Source organism: Pongo abelii, chromosome 4, assembly GCF_028885655.2.
Source record: "Pongo abelii isolate AG06213 chromosome 4, NHGRI_mPonAbe1-v2.0_pri, whole genome shotgun sequence".
NCBI classification, from domain to species: domain Eukaryota; kingdom Metazoa; phylum Chordata; class Mammalia; order Primates; family Hominidae; genus Pongo; species Pongo abelii.
In genome coordinates this window covers 94,651,861-94,671,138 of record NC_071989.2, presented here as the reverse complement: position 1 = coordinate 94,671,138, position 19,278 = coordinate 94,651,861, and the positions used below count along the sequence as shown (strand labels likewise).

The following is a 19,278-nucleotide window of genomic DNA, read 5'->3' as shown; positions in this document are numbered from 1 at the left end:
AGAAATCGTTGACAACACAAACAAATGCTCATGGATGGGTAGAATCAATATTGTGAAAATAACTATACTGCCAAAAGCAAGAGTCAATGCAATTCCCATCAAAGTACCATTATTATTCTTCACATCACTAGAAAAAACAATCCTAAAATTCATATGGAACCAAAACTGAGCCTGTGTAGTGAAAGCAAGACTAAGCAAAAAGAACAAATCTGGAGGCATCACATTACCTGACTTCAAACTATACTACAAGGGTATCGTCACCCAAACAGCATGGTACTGGTATAAAAATAGCCATGTAGACCAATGGAACAGAATAGAGAACCAAGAAATAAAGCCAAGTGTTTATAGTCAACTGATCCTCAACAAAGCAAACAAAACATAAGTATGGAAAGGACACCCTACTCAACAAAAGGTGCTAGGATAATAGGCAAGCCACATGTAGAAGAATGAAACTGGATCCTCATCTTTCACCTTATACAAAAATCAACTCAAGATGGATCAAATACTTAAATATAAGACCCGAATCCATAAAAATTCTGTGAGATAACATCAGAAAAACTCTTCTAGACATTGGCTTAGGCAAAAAGTTCATGACCTAGAATGCAAAAGTGAATTCAACAAAAACAAAAATAAACATATGGGACCTAATTAAACTATAAAGCTCCTGTACAGTGAAAGAAACAATCTGCAGAGTACATGGACAACCCACAGAATGGGAGAAAATATTAACAAACTATGCATTTGATGAAGGACTAATATCCCGAATCTACAAGGAACTCAAACAAATCAGCAAGAAGAAAACAAATAATCCCATCAAAAAGTGGGTTAAAACATGAATAGACAATTCTCAAAAGAATATATACAAGTGGCCAACAAATACGAAAAAATGCTCATTATCACTAATTATCAGGGAAATACAAACTAAAACCACCATGAGATATCACTTTACTCCTGCAAGAATGGTCATGATTAAAAAATAAAAAAAAAATAGATGTTGGCGTGGAGGGAACACATCCCATGCTCATGTATGGGTAGAATCCATATTGTGAAAATAACTTTTACACTGCTGGTGGGAATGTAAACTAGTATAACCACTATGGAAAACAGTATGTTGATTCCTTAAAGAACTAAAAGTAGAACTACCATTTGACTCATCAATTCCAGTGTTAACAGTGTCAAATCTGTATGGGTGTGCAGCAACCTCAGTTCTTGCCTCCTCAGAAGAAAGAATTTGACGGAGCAGCATAAGGCAGAAGGAGAGACTGATGCAAGTTTTAGAGCACGAGCAAAGGTTTATTAAAAAGCTTTAGAGCAGGAACAAAAGGAAAGAAAGTATACTTGGAAGAGGGCCAAAAAAGTGACTAGAAAGACAAGTGCACAGTTTGACTTTTTGACTCAGGGTTTTATATGTTGGCATACTTCCAGGGTCTTCTGTTTCTTTTTCCCTGATTCTTCCCTTGGGGTGGGCTGCCCGCATGTGCACTGGCCTGCTAGCACTTGAGAGGTGAGCACGTGCAGCGTGTTTACTGGAGTCGAATGCATGCTCACTTGAGGTGTTCTTCCCTTACTGGTGGAACGGCTCTGAGTCATATACAGTAAACTCCACCATTTTGCCTCTTACTGCACATGCTCAAGCCCACTCACCCAACTCCTGAGATCTTATTGGAGAGCTGCTGATCACCAGTTTGAGGTTTTTTCTATCTATAGGGAGACTGCCTTTCCCTGGTGCTGGCTGTGACCAATTATTTTCGAGAGATGGTTAACAACTGCCTGACCATCACCTGATTGTCACTTGACATTCCTGGTGGGGTTGGGGGAGCCCTCTCCTGCCCTGCTCATGCCTGTTCCTAGCTACCTACTATAACACCACTACTAGGTATCTACCTAGAGGAAAAGAAGTTATTATATGAAAATGACACTTGCAGATGCATGTTTATAGCAGCATAATTTGCAATTGCACAAATATGGAACCAGCCTAAATGCCCATCAACCAATGAGTAGATAAAGAAAATGTGGTATATATACAATATAGAATACTACTCAGCCATGAAAAGGAACAAAATAATGTCATTTGCAGCAACCTGGATGGAGTTGGAGACCATTATTCTAAGTGAGGTAACTCAGGAATGGAAACCCAAATATCATGTGTTCTCACTTATAAGTGGGAGCTAAGCTATATGAATGCAAAGGCATAATAATGGTATAATGGACTTCAGGGACTCAAAGGGAAGGTTGGGAGGAGGGTGAGGGATAAAAGACCGCACATTGTGTATAGTTTACACTGCTCAGGTGACAGGTGCACCAAAATATCAGAAATTACCACTAAAGAACTTATCTATGTAAACAAAAACCACCTGTTTTCTAAAAAAAAAAAAAAAACTACTGAAATTAAAAAAAAAAAAAAAACATGTCGACATCTGCCACTGACTCTACTGCCAGATTTCTGTGAATAGATAATGTTTCTGTTACATCTGAGTCAAATCCCTCCCTATTTAATAGTGTGGTTGGTTGAATTGTGTCCATGAAAGACATGTTGAAGTCCTAACTCCTGGTACTTCTGAATGTAGGTCTGCAAATAGGGTCTTTGCAGATGTTATCAACTCAAAATGAGGTTATCTGGATTAGGATGTCACCCAAAGACTGGGATCTTTATCAGAAAAAGGAGAAGGATATTTGAAAACAGAGACAGGGAGACATATAGAAGGAAGAGGGCTATGTGACCACCAAGGCAGAGATTGGAGTGACTGCAGGAGTCATCAGAAATTAGATGTCAAAGAAAAATGCTTCTTCAGAACTTTCAGAGGGAGTACAACACTGCTGACACCTTTATTTTGGACTTACAGCCTCCAAAACTGTGAGATCATAAATTTCTGTTGTCCTAAAAAATATTTAAAAGAAATCACAAAACAAAATCAAATTAACTCAAAAGTAAGAAGAAACAATAAAAATAAAGGAATGAATCAATGAAATTAACAGCAGCAAAATATAGAGAAAATTAATGAAGCCAAAACTTGGTTTCTGGAAAAATAAGTGAAATTGGTAAGTCTTTACCTATATTGATCAAGAAAAAAACCTTAAAGGAACTAAATTACCAATATCAGGAATTTTACCCCAAGATGGTGGATTAAAGGCTTTTAGCATACCTTGTCTACTTGGAAATAGCAAAATCGTGCATCTAAATTAACACTGTGAGGGTTTATTCAAGAAGAAATATTGAGAATTCATCAAAAAAGTGAAGGATACTTCAAACATTTGGGAAAGAGAAGGTAGGCAAGCAGCCTGTGTGGCACTGTTTGGCTGAGGAAAGTGAGTGAAGCCCCGATATGTGAGAAGGGGAGTTTTCTTCTGTCACTCAGCTTTCCACTGGCTGTTTATGTAACCCAGGCTATGGGAGAGCACCTTGTTTCTCCCAAACCCTGAAGCTAACTTGGGGAGAGTCTGGGAGACTGTGAGAGAAAAAGGACACTGGAAAAAGCTGCAGGCATTTTCCCAGACCTAGGGCTGAGAGGAAGATTCTGTTTTCAATCTGGGCTCATACTAAGTCAGTCATTTTTTGATAAGCTGACAGTGGTGGCTGCTGCAGGTATTTTAGTCTCTGGCCAGAGATTGGAGTACTTGGTTTACAGAAGGAGACCAGAATGAGTATGGGGTGTGCTCCAGCCATTGCAGCTGGAACTGGGCTCTCTCACATCACAGGACTGAAGTGGGAGGAGACTTGCTGAAGCTGCAGTTTCTCCCAGGCAGTCAGATTTGCAGCCAGAAACAGCTTTGTGACCTGGGACTAGCCCGCGTGTGACATTGCTGGGTGCCCCAGCCTGCTGCCTTAGTCACCTTAGTCAGTTGAGGGAGTGAGCCCTACCGCTTCTGAGGCGAGGGAGGGAGGTGGTTCCCACTCCACAGACTGGATTGGGAACATGGGCCACCCCTCCCTTCCTGTGCAGAGGTGGCTTCTCTACTCCTTGCCTGGTTATATCTCCAGGCATTCTTGCCTCCAGGCATTTGGTGTACCTGCTCCCACCCCTGCAGGGTTACTTGCCCTCTCTCTAGACTTGAGCTGAGACTAGTCCCACTCACTGTGGGACTCTGTCCTGCCCGGGAAGTCTTAGCCTTTCTATTTTTGCATCACTCAATCCCGAACAGACATTCACCAGAATGTGCTCAGACTGTGCTCAATTCTGACAACCACAAAATGCTGACAGGATTCAAGGGAGCTGCAGAATTCCTGGAGGTCTAACAATTAGAGCAGATTGTCCCTAGGAGGAGGAAGAGTACAGCACAACAAAGCACCCCTTGGGACAAAGGAGATCAGGGTGGCACTCTCCTGTGCTCTAAAGCTACTTGCTTGGGAGCTGAAAGTGATTTCATACCTCCCAGCAGAGATGCAGGTGCAGCACTGGGCTCTGTATGGGAGGATCATGGTTGTATCTCAGTGGCCAGGTGGCACCAGTGCTCAGAAACAGATATGAAGAGGGGGACTTCTCCTCCCAGCCTCCCCCACCCACTGCTGCACACATAGCCTTGGCTATTCTTTTTTTTTTTTTTTTGAGATGGAGTCTTGCTCTGTCGCCCAGGCTGGAGTGCAGTGGCGCGATCTCGGCTCACTACAAGCTCCGCCTCCCGAGTTAACGCCATTCTCCCGCCTCAGCCTCTCCGAGTAGCTGGGTCTACAGGTGCCCGCCACCATGCCCAGCTAATTTTTTGTATTTTTAGTAGAGACGGGGTTTTACCGTGGTCTCGATCTCCTGACCTCGTGATCCACCCGCCCCGGCCTCCCAAAGTGCTGAGAATACAAGCATGAGCCACCGCGCCCTGCCGCCTTGGCTATTCTTATGGTAGGTTGGTACAGTTGCACCTGTGGATGGCCATTCCAAGGCTATAATGGGCACTGCAACCCCATGGGTAGTGTGTCCACTGGGCTGGGCTTACAGAGTGGGCAGGGCTCTTCTCCCTCTCTACATGGAGCGGCTACAGGAATGCTGATCAGACGATCTGCAAAGCTATCTATGTTGCGCTGAGGGAAAAGGTCTTTCCTGAGGCCAATCTGGTGGAGAGCAACGGTACAGGTATTTTCCATGACCCTCAGCTGCATGGCAGCCTCGAGATAAATGACAGTGTCTATCTGAACTGAAAGCGACAAGCCCCAGGATAGAGGTGGAGCTGGTACAGCAAGGTGACCCTCATCCCACACCCCCCACCACACACACTGTGGACCTAGATCTTCTCATCTTTGTCCCCCATTCCAGGGTCTGCATGGAACTCAGGGAACTGGGCATTTCACAGACCAAACCACTGCCTGAGACAACAGAGAGTCTCTTCCAGTAAAGAAAGATCAAGCACATACCCATCAGTTTCTGCTGCAACTGGGATAACTGGCTAGCCATAGGCAGAAGATTGAAACTGGACCCCTTTCTTATACCATCCACAAAAATTAACTCAAGAAGGATTAAAGATTTAAATGTAAAACCCAAAATCTATAAAAAGCCTGGATGACCACATATGCAATACCATTCAGGACATAGGCATGGGCAATGATTTCATGACAAAGACGCCAAAAGCAATTGCAACAAAAGCAAACACTGACAAATGGGACCTAATTAAACTAAAGAGCTTCTGCATTGCAAAAGAAACTATCAACAGAGTAAGCAGACAACCTACAGAATGGGAGAAAATGTTTGCAAACTATGCATCTGACAAAGGCCTAATATCCAGCGTCTATAACGAACTTAAACACATTTACAAGAGAAAAACCAAACAATCCCATTAAAAAGTGGTCAAATGACATGAACAGACCCTTCTCAAAAGAAGACATACATGCTGCCAAAAATCACATGAAAAAAAGCTCAACATCACTGATCATTAGGGAAATGGAAATCAACACCACAATGAGATAGCCACTGACTGGTGTGAGATGGTATTACTAAAAAGTCAAAAAGTAACAGATGCTGGTGAGGTTGCAGAGAAAAAGGAAGCTTACACACTGTTGGTGGGAGTGTAAATTAGTTCAACCATTGTGGAAGATCGTGTGGCGATTCCTCAAAGACCTAAAGACAGAAATACCATTTGACCTAGCAATCCCATTATCAATGGTTTTGTAGGGTGGGATAACTGACAGCAAGAGATTAAGAAAAAAACTTTTTTTTGGGTACCGAAAATGTTCTACATAGTAGTTGTCTGGTACTTTTTCCTTTATATAAATTACATCTCAATAGTATTGATTATGGAAAATTTAAAAATATAATTACTGCAGAAGATATGTTCACAGAAAAAAGGTTGCAAAGACTCAAATAAGTCAAATGCCATGAAAGACAGCCAGTAGATGTAAGTTGTAGAGTAAATCACACACAATCTCAAACAAACTAGGGATTTGGATGGGGTATATGTCATAATTCTGTGGAGTAGAGACTTAAAATTCATTTCTTAAATCTATCAAGTTGTCAGCTTTATTTGAGCAAATATGTGTATTTTAGTGGCTTTTGGAACATATGCTGTCTTGAAAAATGAATCTGCTTATGAAACAGAATATAACATGGGGCTACTTCAAGCATAACTAATAATATGTTTATGTGCCCTCCATGCATGTTGGAAAGCTAGGTGTACAACCACTTCATGAACAAATACTGAGGGACATTTTAATGTGTAACATGCCCTCATAAGTAGTTTGGAATAGTAAAAAATTATGTTGACTTTGCTCTTAAGCAGTGTTTAAGGTTAGTTAAAAACACCAGATTAAAAAAAATACCAAAGATACATTTTGTGTGCAGAATGCATGGGATGTACATGTGACAAAAGTTGTAGAAGTTCAGGAAAAGGGAGATCACTAGATGACTGTTTCCCAGAGTGTGAGACATGCACACTGGTAGTTCTCTGGATGAATTTATTTATATAATTTTTTTAAAGAAACATAGTCTTGCTCTGTCACCCAGGCTAGAGTGTAGTGGCACGATCATAGCTCACTGCAGACTCGGACTCCTGGGCTAAAGCGATCCTCTTGCCTTAGCCTCCAGAGTAGCTGGGAGGACAGGCATGAACCACCATGCCCTGCTAATTTTTAATTTTTTTTTAGGTGGGGAGGGGCATCTCAATATGTTGCCCAATGCTGGTTTCAAACTCCTGGCCTCAAGTGATTATCCCACCTTGGCCTCCAAAACTGCTGGGATTACAGGCATGAGCCACCATGCCCAGCTCCCCTGGATGATTTTAGTTGTTTCAACAAATAAGTTTCAAACCAAGGAAGTCATTCCCTTGGTCAATTCTCTTCTAATTCCCTGAAAATATGCCAAGGAAAAAGTCCAAATTTGATGCAATCACACCTTTAACACATCCTTAATATTTTTAACTTTTTCCTTCTTCTTTCTATTTTTACAGTGAAAAAGCGGAATTAGGATCATGGCCTTTAGTAGGATGTAGTATGTAGCAAGAATTTAAGAAAAAATAGTTTGCATCTTATTCTCTTTAGAGTTATTTTTTCGTTTTTTATCAAATAATTGTTTTTGAGTCACTGTGTTTGTGTCTCATGTACAAACCTTTGACAATGTTCTGCTTCTTCCTCCTTTATATTATTTCAAAAATCTGTGAGGCCACAAACCAAAGCAGAATTATATAAGAACAACAAAACCAAAACCAAAACTGCTTCAGCAACTTTTTATAAAAGAAAAACATTATTTGCAAGATTTAAAATCTATAACTTTATCATTCTCCAAGTTTTATACTGCTTTTATAAAAATGAAGCAAAATGGAACACACACACACACACACACACACACACAAACACAATGCTTCAACAAAACAAAAACTCTTCCAACTTCTGCTTTAAAAATACTGACTATACTGGTTTGAGTCTGACTCATTGCAGATATTTTAAATTTAGGAAGTTGAACTTCTTTTGAAATAGTAGGAAAAGGTCAGTTTTTATCTTTGGCAGATTCTGATGTCACTAGGGTTAAATGTCTAAAATTCAAGTATCCATATTAAAGTTATTCAAATTGTAAGAAAAAGAACTAAATGGAAAAAATAGAGTTAATAAATAATATTAAAAGCCACACATTACTAAAACCTTGGCTACCTATCGAGAAAAAATTACTTTTCAAAATGACCTGTAATTTTTAATATGAATGGCTCATTCTAATGGTGATATTTATTTCACTTTTCTTTTTATTCCAAGAAACTAGTTTTCAAAACCTAATATATTGTTATATACTTAATGATGCCTCATAAATATCTTTGGTAAAGAAGTGAGATAGTTTCAGAAATTGATAAAGAGTTTTAGGAAATGTAGCTTGGAGCACAAGATAAAGCTTTACACTTGTCTCTGAATTTATCTTAGTAGCATTTTTCAAACAAGTCATCCGTACAATATTCATTAATATTGTGTTCTGTGATATGTATGCCTAACGAGAAACTTCGAGAAATTTCCTCCATTATGTAGTTTAGCTTTCACTTAATATATAAATTTGAGAAAGAAGGCTCTGATTTGGTAACTTACATTATTAAAAATTTATTTTAATTCCTTGGAAAGATCTTGCCCCTTCTGTTCTATTCTACGAAAAGTTGTGGGTGGGGTGTGGATTTCTTCCTCTGCTTTACTCAGCACGATCTTACTTTTCTAATATTTTCTGATGTTTATCTCAATCATTGTCCAGGAGAGAGTCTCCCCTTTCTACCACCTGCACCTAACAGGGGAATTTTTTTGAAGAACTTTTTTTGTGGATTTGTCTGCATCCATGGGGTACAGATTTTGTCATAATAAGTTTCAAGAAGAGAAATAACTCTTATAACTCTAATAACTTTTAGTCTAAAATGAAAATCTAATAAAGTATTTTAATACACAAAATTATTTTAGCTCATTTTAGAACAGTCATTGTTATGTTGCCATATATAATAGTGTGCTCACAAATCAGGCATGGTGGCTTATGTGTGTGATTCCAGCACTTTGGGAGGCCAAGGCAAGAGTATTATTTGAGCTCAGAAGTTCAAGGCTTTGGTGAGCTGTGATCATGCTACTGCATTCCAGCCTAGGTGACAGAGTGAGACCCTGCCTTTAAAATAAATAAATATATATATATATATATAAAATATATATACACATATATACACACACATAGATGTATATATGTATATATGTATATATGTATACACACACAGAGACAGAGAGTGTGTATGCTTATACTTAGTCAAGAAATAAGATTGAATATTAAAGAATATTGAATAGGCAGGAAAAATAATGCTAAACTCAGTCACAATATCCATTTCTAACTCTTGGGACTTGCAGTAGTCATTAGGACATCTTTCTCCCTGCCCACAGGATTTCAGTAACAACTGAGTTGATTTATTATGTAAGAGCTAAACTGTTTGAGACAGAAACACTAGCTGATATTACATGAGAGGTCTGAAAATAAGGAAAACAGCAAAACTTGCTGAGGGAAAATACTACATAGTAATTGACAGGATTTCAATGTTTATTCACTTGTGGGGGTTAATTTTGTCACAGAGAAAAACATGCTCTTTATGTTAAAAAACCACTTGAAATCAGTTTTAGTTTATCTTTATGATATTGAGTTTCTTTAAAGACTTCTTTCATTAGTTTAAGCCTTCTGTACCTTTTTTCTTGACATGGGTCTCAGTGTAAAGACTACATATTTAATTAAGCATGGTAATCTCCAGGAATCCTTTCATTGAAGAGTTGAGAAAATTGACAGTCATATTTTATCAAGATAAAATTGATATTTTAAATTTAAATAAAATTTACTATTTCATGTTTTTACATACTATATAAAATATTTAAACTAAAATATTACTTTTGTTATTTAAAACTTATTACCATATTTTTTCACATTGTTCAGAAAGTTGTGTCATGCTTATCCATAGATATTGCTCTTTTTTTTGTATTTAGGTGAGATATAGTTAATTTCACTGAGTAGGGAAGAATAAACTGAAGAACTTATAGAAGTTAGAGAATCACTTTTCGATTACCAATGAGGACAAATTCAGACAAAATTTCTTTAAATAGTTGAATGACAGAGTTGGATAGAGTATAAGAAAGAATGCTTATCAGTAAGAATTTTCAAAATAAAAATGGTAAATTTTGCTTTGTCTTTCCAGGAGGTATTTAAAGTTGTTTTTCTCCTTGAAGGTGAGAATAAACATTATATACCCCTCTAGCTTTCTATCTAATTTGCCTGTTAATTTGCTTGTAATTTAAGATCCTAGTGAAACTGGAAATACAAAGAAGGAAAGACATAAATCTAATTAACATTAATCATACTTTAAAGCACAATTGTTGAATAAAGATACAATTATATTTTAAAGCTCAGATAAAAGTGTTTTTATATAGTCTTTATACACCAAATTGAAACCTACATTTAAAAAAACTAGCTTATGCTTTTGACAATTGTGTTTTAAATTTTTGTTTTTTAGTGACGTATTTTTAGCTTTAAAGGAAAATTCTTTTACATGAAGATAAGTAAAACTATTATAAAATGTTTATTTATTAAAAACTAGAGAGTAAAAGAAAGTATTTATATAAAAGTCATTTAGTTAATATTTATGCATTGTAATAAACAGTGCCCATAACTTTTTTGGTAATGTTACATTGTAAGAAAAATAATTTTTATTATTCTGTATTATTATGCAATGTTCAATTGTATAATGAATCCTGAAATTCATTTTAGAATGAAACACCACACGGTGGCAGTGTTTACTAAGAAATTACTGAAGTATGGGGTCATCACAGGGTTGAAAGTCCTTTATGCTGCTGTACACTTTTGTGTCTGTAAAATCGGCCATCTATTTCAACTGTTAAAAATGAATACTAGGCCAGGCGCGGTGGCTCACGCCTGTAATCCCAGCACTTTGGGAGGCCGAGGCGGGCGGATCACAAGGTCAGGAGATCGAGACCATCCTGGCTAACACAGTGAAACCCTGTCTCTACTAAAAACACAAAAAATTAGCCGGGAGTGGTGGCGGGCGCCTGTAGTCCCAGCTACTCGAGAGGCTGAGGCAGGAGAGTGGTGTGAACCCGGGAGGCGGAGCTTGCAGTGAGCCGAGGTTGCGCCACTGCACTCCAGTCTGGGCAACAAAGCGAAACTCTGTCTCAAAAAAAAAAAAAAAAAAAAAAAAAAATCTAGATTCTTAAGGGTGGAAATGGTGGATACTTTTTATTTATAAACTGTTTTATGTATTCAAAGCCTAGTGTGGTATCTTTCATAACAGCGAAAAAAAAGACAATATTGGATTTAGTTTGCTGATTTGTATTTTGTACATGTGCTTACGGATAAAAAAAACACCAGAAGAAAGTGCAGAATAAGTATTAGCTAGAGGTTAGAATTTGCCACCAAGGTGTATTTTAAATATCCAGAACAGTGGTTAGGTGAACAGCAGTGGGAAGAACAGCCCAATGAGTATTTTAAAATGGGAAGCCATTTAAGCATAAATATAGTGGACTAATATCCACAAGCCACTGAAACGGAAGGACAAGACTGAGGAAATGCTGACACAGAACCTCTCTCCTCCTTTCTTGACTATTACACTCCCATCTTTGCCAAAGATCCATCATTGAATATTTCCTTGCCTGTTGAAATAATGAGTTCAACTGTTGAGACCTTAAAATGCACCTATATTTAGAAACATTTTCTTCATTTTTCACTTGGCTCTGTAGTAGGATAGCTTGTACACCTATCCTGCACAAAGCTGTGACTAAGTTGCTACTAGGTTTTATGATCTTAAGAGTCTTAAAATAATGCAAATAATGCCCTTCTGCATTTATGCCATTTGTGCATTTAATTAATCCGTAAAACCAGTTATGAAGTGCTAGATTTGTTAAAAAAAAAAAAGGTAATTTTTACAAGCAATATAAAATGATTTCTGTGTGAAGGAATTAAAGGTGAATGCCCTGGTGGCTACTACACAAACTCCAACAGGTCAGGGATCTTAATTTGTTGGGTTCACTGATGTATCCAAGCACGTACAAGGTGTTTGATGTGAAGCAGGTGCTCAATAAATGTTATGAGTAAATGAAACAAATAAATCTGTGAACTTCTAGCAAAGTAACCAAATCACAAACCTTTTTTTTGGATGAGGAATATAATGAAAGATAGCATGACATTGAAATAGGACCTAGAAGAATGAATAAATAATTCTTTTCATTTCTAAAATATAATTCCAATTTCTGGGTCTTCAGTAAGTAGAAAATAAAAAATTTGTTATAAAATTTTAAAGTCACATAGAGTAGGAGTTAACTGGAAATTGTAATTTAATAGTCATCATATGTAAAATAAAGATATTGATCATAATCTCTATGAAGTTACATTGTAAGAAGGATACAATTATTTGGAACATTTTTTTTTGCACAAAGAAATAAAGAACAGTACAAGGTTATGGGTAGGAATGAAGAGTCAGTGAATTTTGAACATTAATATTAATATGACCTGAATTGTGCCTTCTGGCTGTTAGAGCTTAAGGACTTTAATGCCCTTACTTCAATGTTGTTGGAATGATGCCAGTGATAAATGCTGGCATAATACTTAGGGGCTAACTAATGAAAATGTATTGACTGACTTAACTTCAATTATTTACCTTTTATTATTTATTCTATTTTGGTTGCTGTTCAGTTAGGCAGCTGTTTATTTTTATTATCTTTCTCTTTGATGATAAAATCCTCTCAATAATGAATCCATCTCACTTGGATGGATATACGGAAGCTTTTTCCAAGTGGGTGGGGACAAAAAATTGTAGTTTTCAGTCTCTGGCATGATAGTTATAGGTGGGCAGCAGGCACACGCTTCTTCCTGTTTGCTTTCCCATCCGTTTCTTTCTTTGTCCATTGGTCTCTGTTGACCTCTTGTTCTCATCCAACTACATAAGCTGGCTCTCATCTTCTTCTCCCTTCTTCTTTAGAGATGATCAATTCCAAGGCAGCCTCATTTGAACAATAGCCTTTGCATCTTAATGGTAGGAATTCCAAAAACAAAAGGAACAAAATTCTTGTGAGACATATTGCTTAAGAGCATAGATTCGAGCTGACTTTCTGGACTGGAAATCCAACTCTACCACTGCCAGATGTGTAATTTTAGGCAAATTACTCAACCTGTTTGTGCCTTGGTTTTCTCATGTGTAAAATAGTAGCTAACTGATGGCAGAATTGAATGAATTGTACAGGTAAAGCTTCTAGAATAGTGCCTGGTGCATAGCTAGCATTATTTGACTGTTGGCTTTGTTTGGGGCAGGATTTTTAGCACCATTGTGTAGGAGAGGTTGTAAGGACCTTAGAGTTTCCTAACATATGTGATTTTAAATCACTAATAAGGTACTTGCTTTATCTGAGAATATGGCCTCAGGACTATACAAGTATTTGAAAGATTTTTTTTTTTTTTCCACAAAGAAATGAGAAACAGTATAAAGTCATCGTAGGAATGAAGAATCAGTGACTTTTGAACGCTAATATTAATATAACCTGAGTTGTGCCTTTGGGCTGTTGGAGCTAGAGGATTTTGATGCTCTGACTCAGGTATCATTTGAATGATGCCAGTAATAAATTCTGGGATAATACTTAGGGGTTAACTATGCAACTGTAACCTGGGTTGGGTTATTATTACCTGCTTCTTCTGGTAAGAGTTTAAGAGGCAACAGGTTTTTGGCCAGAACACTTCCTTTAATTCACAGAAGTGAATGCTCTAAAAGTGTTTAAAGCTTTATTATACTGAAGCAATTTCTAATATTAAGAAATTAATCATATATTACTCCTCAAAATATTTTTTTAATAAACAGTCACAAAATTTGCTATAGATAGATATATATTCACGTATGTTTCTGATACTTAAACATAATGCTACAACTTCTCTAGAACATACTGGTGATCAAATGTGAATTTTTCTTTTAGGAGAAAAATTGATGCTTAATCTTATTATTCTTATATGCATTTTTTCTATGTTAAAAAAATTTAACTATTTTTAGTTGACTTTAACTTGGCCTTTCTGCAAAATACGTTCTGTATTATTAAGATAATTTTATGTCCATTTGTTTATATTTATAGTTGCTAAATCTGTAACTTTCTGGTGCTTTTTTTTTTTTTTTCAAAAGAAAGAGGGTCATGATGCAGGATCTGGGTGAAATTAGAGCAATAATATTCATGGAGAATGTGAAATAGTAGAAAAACAGAACAAAGACTTATGCTTAGCTATATCCTGGTGGCAAACTAAAGCACGGAGATTGTGTCCTAAGTCATAGCCAATCTTCTTCTCAGGACTAGTTACATGATTTCTGGGGCCCAGTTCAAAATAAAAGTGTAGGGCCCCTTGTTATAGAATTACTAAGCATTTCAAGATGGCAATGTCAGAGCGTTAAGCTCAGCACAGAACAAACATCCATGAAGATGGCCCTTGTCCTTATATTGTGCCTGGAAAGTGTGATAGGCTTTGAATTGCTCTTCCTTGCTCCTTCCTCTCAGAGAACAAATATCTTCAAAAATAAATGGGGTTTCTTTAAACTAAATATCTATTGTATAATGTCCAACTGCTGAGTTCTTGGTAGACACTGAGAACCTAATCTGTGATTACTTCCTTTGTGGTTTTAAAGTATGTTCTTAATACCAAATAGATGGTGTTTATTTATATTTGAGGAGATTCGGACAATACTCCAAATATTAAGTGTCTGCCATTCAAAAGGGCTTGGGAAAACTAGGAGTTTATTATTTCCTTAACTAAATCATTCACTTCCGTGAATCAGTAAAATGTTGTAGACTACTTACACTTTCATGATAACATAAACAGTATGGCTAATACTCTAAATCATGAAGTGACCAGTTTTGATTGCTCACAGTTTTATCTGTGCTCCTCATGCCATAGACCAGGCTGTTAGCCATACATGGAGAAGCATATATAAAACTCAAAGTGCTATCTATTTTGGAATTCTTTTAGTGCTATTTTTCCCCATAGGAAACACACTTTCTTTCTTCTTTGCCAAATAGGGAGTATGCTATATCCAGTTGCTTTTTTTGTAGCAACATATTGAGCTCATGAACTTTGGAATCATTTCATTAATGTAGGCTGAATGTTATTGGAACTGAAATATGGTAAAGACAGGAAATGTTGTGTTGTATTTTCAGCATTATTGGTATAAATGAAAACCTTAGCTCTATAGCTTCTCATTTCCATTTTTTCTCATCTTGCTTAGGTACTTTCACATGCAAAATGAGAAAATGTAATCTTTTTTGTATTATGTAAAAGTTAAAGTACCATTTAATTGTATGCTCATTTCTGAATTAGAGGTTGTGAATTTAAATCCATACATTACAATGCTGGCTTATAAATAATGATCTCAGATAGAAGTTATATGCCCCACTTAGGTAGCATATGTTCTGGACACATTGGATGGACTAGTTGTATGCCAATACCAAGTCACCTCCAGGCGGACTCCTGTGGATATGCATGAAGACATCCAGGTGGCCAGTGCAATAACTTAGTCCAGAATTGATGGACTAAATCATATAAGAATGACATAAAAGTTGGAAGATTAGAGTTCAGTAAATATAAATCCCTAGGGGGATCTATCTATCTATCTATCTATCTATCTATCTATCTATCTATCTATCTAGAGAATGATTAACAAATAAATCATAAATGTTTATGATCTTGTCCAAATCTACCTTCTCTTCTCTGAATGTGTTACAATACTTGTGCTTAATAATTTAACGTAGAAGCAACAGAAACTTTCTAACTAGCAATCTACACAACAGCTTCTATTAATCAAATTATCCATTAACATTTGTGTCATTATTAGAAATTGGAAAATTAAATTAAAGCCAGCAATTTTTAATTGGTACCACAGGTAAAGTGTGTTCGGACTTGTGTTTAATAGGGCAGGGAGAATGAGGTATGTATAACACAAATTAAACAATTGTGCAGTTATTAGGCTAATATGTAGCAAAAGAGTTAATAATAAATACTAGTTTGGGACACTGGTTAATGTTTAGTTCCATGTAAGACAAGAAAAACACAGAGTTGAAATTTGAAAGTAATGCCACATTGTATCTGGTTCACTTAATACATTGATACACTGATACACTGATACATTGTATCAGTGACCACTTAATACATATTTGTTAAATCTGATGACAGACAAGAATTTCTGAGGTTTTGGTTCACATTTTAAGAGTTAACCAGCAAAATCTCCCTCTTTCCTGCTGTATATTCCCATACTTACACTAATGTCCCCTTTTTTACTTTAAATCTATCAGATTCTGAATTTAATAATTCTGCATATTAATTTTCACTATATCCATCACAAGGCTTAAAACACAGTTGAGGCTGGGCATGGTGGCTCACGCCTGTAATCCCAGCACTTTGGGAGGCTAAGGTGGGTGGATCATTTGAGGTAATGAGTTTGAGACTGGCTTGGCCAACATGGTGAAACCCTGTCTCTACTAAAAATACAAAAAAATTACCTGGGCATGGTGGCAGGCACCTGTAACCCCAGCTATTCATTAGGCTAAGGCAGGAGAATCACTTGAACCCAGGAGGCAGACATTAGAGTGAGCCAAGATTGCGCCACTGCACTCCAGCCTGGGTGACAGAGACACTGCCTCAAAAACAAACAAACAAACAAACAAAAACAAAACCAAAAAAAACCCCCCAAAACCACCACACACAATTGAGTTCCATTCTTAACATTAAATGACAAAATGATCTGAGAAGTCAACCTTTTAGGAGCTTAGGCTGGTAGAAAGGAAGTTTTGGGACTCTAATCAGAATATATTACTCATTGTTCATACCACCTTCTTAAGTTATCATAATAGAGTGAATCTCTAAATTTGTAAAAAGGTAAACACAAAGCATGAAAAGCATTGAATATTAGGGAAATCTTTGAATCTAACATTTGTTCCTAGATGTTTATCATTTTTCACCTGTAAATACCTCAGCTGACTTATTTCATTATGTCTACTTTTTTCCCTAGAAATTAACAGTTTATATTTTTGGGTATTTAGCACTTTTCATAGAGTAATTAAAATTTATTTATCGGAGAAGAAGATTCACTTTTCTTAACCCCACATTTGTCAAAATGAAGACTTAAAAGCTAGCACAGAAGTAAATAATGCAACTACATGAAAGCCTGTCTTCCAACTGCCAATTTATAGATTATGGGTTAACTAACATTCCTCAGCTCCCCTATAAAACAAACTTGACTATTACTCAGGACAAGCAAAATGAGAGTAGCTAGTAGCTACTCCTTTGTAAGTTTATATTTTCTGCTAGCCCCAGTTGTGCTATGAGTCAAATTTGAAGTCACTTGTTAATTTGTGAACCAAGAAACATGCACACAAAAAAGGAAAGCTATTATTTTTATTAAAATAATTTGAATGCTTTTGGCAAACAAGCAATACAAACTGGATGAAAAAAATGCTATTGATTTAAGTATGGAAAAACAACTGTAAGGGGTGGGGAAAAATCTGGAAATCTAGAATTTGGAAATCTAATTTTGTGGATTTTTTTCCCCCAAAGTTCTCCTTTTCATTTTAAAGAAGCTAAAATTGGAAAACACAGATATAGCGTTATGGCTGTGGAACAATACAAGAAAAACACTACAGAATTATAATCAGTGGACACATCCTCTAAGGTTCTTCCTTCTCTCTAGCTTTTGGGATCTTAATCTGTTAGAGTGGAAACTGTTGTGGAGGGCAGAATAAAACAGTTTTGTCCAATAAATATCCTTTCCAATCTTTTTGTATTATACCTCTGTTAAAGTCTTTCATCTTTAGGGGTTGCACCTGATTGTTTTATAAATATTCAATGTATATGTGAAAAATGCATATTCTCTGTTCAAAGGGTGAAAAATTCTCTATATTAAATCAAACTTACTGATTGACTTATTATGTTACTAATGACTTTACCCTTTTCTGTTTTCTGATAGATTTGTTCCATTCTGAAAAGAGTACATTAAAGATAATCACTATACATTTTCTTTTTAAAAGCAACATATTTAGATTATCTGTTTTATGTTCCATACAAATTTAAGACAAATTGTACTTGCTATTACTACCCAATGTCTCTTTTTTTTCCCTGATTACTGATTTTATTATTTATAAAAGGAAAATTGTGCCCAGCCTGGTCCATGTAAGGTAATTCAAAATCTCTTTCTAGAAAGAAATTTGCATTTTTGAAAATGCTTAAGCAATTTTCTGACAAATTTTAATAAGATTAAGATCCCTTATTGAAAACTAATTATCCATGGACTCAGCTGACTGTCCATCAGGAGCCTCATCATCATCAACCAGGTGTTCTTTTCCTTTCTCCCTGTTCCTTTTTTTTTCTTTAATCATATGTAACTCAGTATTTAACCACTTCTTTTCTTTTTCTTAAAAAAGTAAATATCTGTGCCAAATAAGAAGTGTTTTAACTGGCTTGTTTTAGGTCTCCTTTTTTATAGAAAGTTTGAGATAAAACTTTGACAAATATTCATATCAAATTTTCTGAAAATATTTTTAACAGTTTAAAAGATACCATATCTGATTTTCATATAACCATACCTGTTGTCTTTTTGTCCCATTTGCTTCATAATTATTTGCTCAATGTTTTGTTTTCAATCATTTAAAAAATAAATTCAAGTGCCTTATTTTGGTACATAGCTTTTATAGCTGGCATTAGGTTTTGTAGTTTCTGATGGTCTTTGCTTTTAATATCAGAGAAATATGTTAATGTTTACTATTATAACTGATATACTAGGTTTTATTCCTTCCATTCTAATTTATATTTTTTTCCTTTTTCTTTTCTTTTTTAGAAAAACTGTCCTTAGAAAAAGATCTGAAAATAGGACAAAGGGATTGCTGTGTCCTGTCCATTCTGTGGAGTCTTGAGCCATGTTCTAGCTGGCCAACCTGCAATTGTCAACCTCTCTAGGGATGCCATACTTGAATCTCCTTGAGTGCCCTAATGATTTTTCTATTATAGTTGCCACCTGTCTCCTTTGGCTGGTCTATGGGCTGTCCACGTGTTTTTTTTACTCTGACTCTCTAGCACACTCTGGCTGCTAGCTCACTGGTTGGGTTGCTACTTTTTCTTTGCTGGCTTTTTAGTTGACAAACTTTAAGCACTGGGTGTCCTACACATGGTGAGAGGTGAGAGGTGAAGTGATCTTCTTCCAGAAGATGGTGGCAGGGAGTCCACTGACGCATCCTTCTATTCCCTGATGTCTTCATACCTGCTCAGCCTTAGGGAAGCAAAGACTCAGCCTACCCATTGCCCTCAGTCAATCCATTCATAGATCTCCATAGGTTAAACTATTTCAAGGGTC

At 36.5% G+C, this 19,278-nt stretch overlaps 1 long non-coding RNA gene across 1 annotated transcript in view; it reads left to right on the top strand.

Annotated features, from left to right (window-relative positions):
• The window catches only part of LOC129059456 (uncharacterized), a 70,469-nt gene extending 51,511 nt beyond the window's left edge, over positions 1–18,958 (top strand). Inside the window, exon 6 of the long non-coding RNA XR_008525360.2 lies at positions 18,766–18,958. This is a non-coding gene — a long non-coding RNA (uncharacterized LOC129059456). The remainder of the gene's footprint in view (positions 1–18,765) is intronic.
• The last annotated feature ends 320 nt before the right edge of the window (positions 18,959–19,278 follow it).